This window comes from Alligator sinensis, unplaced genomic scaffold (genome assembly GCF_000455745.1).
Source record: "Alligator sinensis unplaced genomic scaffold, ASM45574v1 scaffold722_1, whole genome shotgun sequence".
NCBI lineage: Eukaryota > Metazoa > Chordata > Crocodylia > Alligatoridae > Alligator > Alligator sinensis.
The window spans coordinates 1,041,313-1,045,735 of NW_005842345.1; the positions used below are offsets into that span (position 1 = coordinate 1,041,313).

General features: G+C 58.6%; 1 protein-coding gene across 5 annotated transcripts in view; it reads left to right on the forward strand.

Moving 5' to 3' along the window:
* The window catches only part of SORBS3 (sorbin and SH3 domain containing 3), a 32,693-nt gene that overhangs the window by 8,339 nt on the left and 19,931 nt on the right, over nucleotides 1–4,423 (forward strand). The gene's annotated exons all lie outside the window — the stretch shown is intronic.

A 4,423-nucleotide genomic window follows, 5' to 3' on the forward strand; every position in this document is an offset into this window, starting at 1 on the left:
TTGGAGAGGAATGCCTTCGATTAACTGGTTGCTGACCTGTGAGGAGTGAAGGCCCCGACCCTCCAGGGCAGACCCCCCTATCAATACCCTGTCCTCAAGGTACCTGCATGTGGCCTGGCAGGGGGTGTACCCCCTGGAAGCTGTCTCTGTGTGTGCTGGGGAAGGGAGTGGTCTGGCACCACACATGGCTTTCAGCCTTTTGGACTATAACTGAACAGTTTACTGCAGGTTGCACCAGGGGATGTGTGAGGGCAAGACCTCAGGGCTGTGCTAGCTCCTTTCCCATTACAAATGGCCATGGTCCTGTGCTAGAAATGCTACCTCCTGCATGGGAACACACCAGGAACACGCTGTCTCCAGTGTGTCATTCTTTTGGCATATCTATAGTTGCTGTTGGTTTTCTTGACTTGCTTCTTCCCCTGCCCCTGCTCTCCCACGGAAATGTTTCTGCACATTGCCATGGTGTAAGGAATCCAGCAGGAGGTGCCCTGGCCCCTCTTCTCCAGGCAAAGACAATTTGCTTAACCAAATGCACACACCACTGCCAGCGCCTAAGGCTGACCGCTGTCATGGGGTTTCTGCAGCGTCGCGCTCATGAAAGGTTTCTGCAGCATCACACCAATGCTGTATCAACCCTGAAGGTTTCCTTAGGCCAAGCGGGTTTTGCCTTGTGCCAATAGCAGCCTCGTGTGGGTCCAGTGGCAGCATTATAGGCAGAGGCTGGTGGCCTGCTTCTGGGGGTTGGTGGCAGGTGGGGTGATTTTGTGGCAGAAGGCAAGGAATCTGAGCCTTTCTATGACCGGATTCAGCTTGTCCCTTGCTGGTGTGGGTGGCAGGGAGGCAGGCAGTCAAGGGAAAGAAACCGCGGGTTCAAAGCATGCAGGTCTTATGGTGCAGAGGGCTGGTGGAAGTCAGCCAGGCCCTCTTCTGTGGCAGGCTCTGGCTTTCCCAGGGACTTCCTTGGCTTTGTGAGTACCAGGAAGCCCCGTAGTGAACTCTGCTCCCTGGGGCATTCCCTCGCCCTGCAATGTGGCGTGGCTGCTGGGCACGTCTGAGTCACAGGGCTGCGAATCCTTCACCCAGTCTTAGCCTGCTAGGCTGGAGCAGCCCTAGTGCCTTAAAGGCATCCACGTCGCTCAGCCCAGCTCTCGGGGCCATCAGGCTGGTTCCTCCCTTTGTGCAAGGCCCTGAGTGCTGCTGTTCCAGCAGTGCTGGGTTGGGGGGCCCCTCCAGCACCATGCCGCTCCAGCCCTTCACTCTGCACTACCTCAGAGGTAAGCTGCAGCACCAGAGCCAAGTTTTACCTAACTAGCACAGGTCAAGTCATAGCAGCATGGTTCCCGGTGGCAGGCACTCAGCTGTGTCTTGGCCACATCTCAGGTGTTCGTGGTACCTGCGCTGCCTCGCTTGCAGCCACCGGGGATGCTTGTAGGTGCTCCAGACTCACTACCAACCCCCTAGTTAGAGGGTAGTGCTGCTGCCTGGGCACCCCTTCCAAGGACATCACACATGAGGCGACTCTGGCACACGAGGCGACTGGCACACGTGTGGTGCCAGATCCTGTAACAGCCCAGCTTATGGCAATGCCACTTTTATTATCCTGGCATCTCCGAAGGGCTGGAGCATGGCCCTGCCCTGGATTCCAGGGGAGGGGAGGGGGGGCCTGGCACCACAGGACACTCCAGCAGCAGAGCGGGTGGCTCACGTGTTGGACCGCACAATGGCTGCTCTCACTCGAGCAGGCCCGGACTGGGTGAGGGCAGTAACCTGAGCTCGCTGCTCTTGTGAAGAAAAGCTCGGGGAGGTTCTCCATGTCCCAGAGTCAGAGTGCGTCATGCGTGTGCTCCGCACGACACGGGTCCTGCTGCAGTCCACGTAACCTGCTCCCTGAGGACACCTGGGAGCTCTCTAGGATGCTGCACTGTTGCATGGAAGCCATTTGGGAGCAGATATGGGATGGCCGGAGGCTGCTTGAGGTGGCCCTTCCCTTCTCTCCCCCTGCCCCAGGAGCCTTCCCTGGGGTAGGGATGTCACTGGAAGGAGAGGCCAGTTAGGGCACCTGCCAGGGCTGCATGGCACTGCAGGCTGTGCTGTGCAAATCCTTCCTCCTGGAAATCCCTCCTCTGCCCCAGCTTCCCTTCCAAGCTGGTTCCCCTGCTCGGTGGTGCCAAGGACCAGAGAGCAGTCCCCCACCCGGACTGTGCTGGCTCTCCCCTGTGTGTCCAAGGCAGGTGTTGCATGACCGTGTTCAGCTGGTTTTCAGGCCTGGCTGATGGTCCCAGGTGTGGAGCAGGCCTGCAGCCGCCCTGGGAGCATCCACGCTAGTGCAGTGTTGCTGGAGACCCTGTACTGCTCATCTTAATGTGGCTGTAGGCAGAGTGAGCCTCGGGGCAGGGAGAAAGCAGCTGAGGAAGGCCCGGCGTTACCCCATTTCCTTCAGCAGCAGGAAGGGCGGTGGTTGTGGTGACGGAGGAGCTCTGGACACTGCTCAAGAAGGAAGTGGCCAGAGGTGCCCACAGTAGGTCCAGCTGGAGGAGCGACCACTTGCATTATCCTGGTATATCTAGGGGAACCAAGCATGCTGTCAGCCTCAGTGCAGGTCAGTGCCCAACTGGGTGTGTTGTAGGGAGAAAGCACAGGCCTTGGGCAGTGGACACAGGTGCAAAGCCAGGGAGCAAAGTTGAAGGCAGGTCAGCGTGGTTGGGCACAGAGCTGGGCAGGGCATGGACAGGCAGGAAATCAGACCCAAAGAGCTGGCGATGCACTGCACAGGGCTGGTGCGAGGGCCTGCCTCACTGCCCCACGCTGCTTGTTGTCTGGACAGTCAGCTGCCACCGCCCAGGGGTGGAAGCCAGGATCAGCTGGAACAAACTAAAGGAAAACCGTGAGATAACAGCCACGGCTGGCCTGGCCAAGCTGTTTCCATCGGGCAATCTCATCCCTTCCTGGCTGGAGCTGTGTAATAGGTCTGCACTGCTCTTCCCCCACCAGCACCAGGGCTGAATCCTTGCTTCCTAGCTGTAAATCCCCACGCATCCAGAGCAGGGTGGAAATATTCCCCTCTCCGCTCAGGCGAGCAACCTCCAGTCCCAGCACCACTTAATACCCAGCTTCTCTTCTCACTCTCTGCCCTGACTGGCCAGGCCCTTCCTGAACCTCTGCTCTGCAGGATGCTGGCTCAGCTCCCTGGCTGGCAATGTGCTGCCTGCAGATGTTCAAGACACTTGTGAACGGGGAGATGGGCGATGCGATGAAGGCAGGGTCTTTGCTCCAGCTGGCTCCTGCTACATACCCCTTCAGAGGCAGTAGGGACACGAGAAGAGATGCAGGAGTAAGGTGGGGGTGGATCATGCGTGGGTGGCAGGCAGGTCCCCAGGATGAAAGGTACAAAGCCAGGCTCCAATGTGAGCAGTCGCGGGGGCAGAGGGGTGCGTCTCAGCCTAGTGCCATGCCCAGGCCCAGCACAGTGGGCCCTGGGGACTACCGGCTACAGGGCAGGGCTCAAGCAGGCTGTGGCAAGACTTGCATGGCTGTTTCTAGAGCTGCCTTTGCCCAACAGAGGGACCAGTGGGCCTGACGCAGCAAGATGCTGACCCCCTGCTGCCAAGCAGGCCCTGCCTAGGGGCACGTGTGTGCGGGAGATATGTGCCTGCCTGTGTACCCATGCCTGTTGCTGTGTGTACCCATGCTGTGTGTGCATGTGTGAGAGCGCCCAGCCTGAGCCTGTGTGTGTATGTGCACCCATCAGTGTGTGCTCAACCCATGTGTGTGTGTGCATGCTCATCAATGTGTTTGTGCCCATCAGTGTGTGCACACGTCTATGTGTGAGCCCAACCTGTGTGTTTGTGCCCATCAGTGTGTGTGTGCATGCGTGCATGCCCATCAGTGTGTGAGCCCAACCTGTGTGCCCACCAGTGAATGTGTGCGCATGTGCATGCCCATCAGTGTATGAGCCCAACCTGTGTGCCCATCAGTGTGTGTGCATGTCCATCAATGCTTGTGCCCATCAGTGTGTCTATGTGTGCATGCACATGTCTGTCAGTATGTGTGAGCCCAACCTGTGTGTGTATTTGTGCCCTTTAGTGTGTGTGTGGGCTCGTGCACGCCCATCACTATGTGTGTGTGTGTGTGTGTGCCCACCAGTGTGCATGTGCGAGTCCAACCTGCATGCATGTGTGAGTGAGCCCAGCCCGTGTGCGTGTGTGTGAGAGAGAGAGAGAACCAAGCCTTTGTGGGTGTGAGCCCAGCCCGTGTCTGAGCCCAGCCGTGCGCGTGTGTGTACGCACACCCATCAGTGGCACGGAATGGGGGGGGGGTGCGCACACGTGACCATCAGTGTGTGCATGTGCAAAAGCCCCACCCACGTGCGTGTGCCCATCAGTGTGCAAGTGTGAGCCCAGCCCCTACGTGCGAGCGAGGGAGA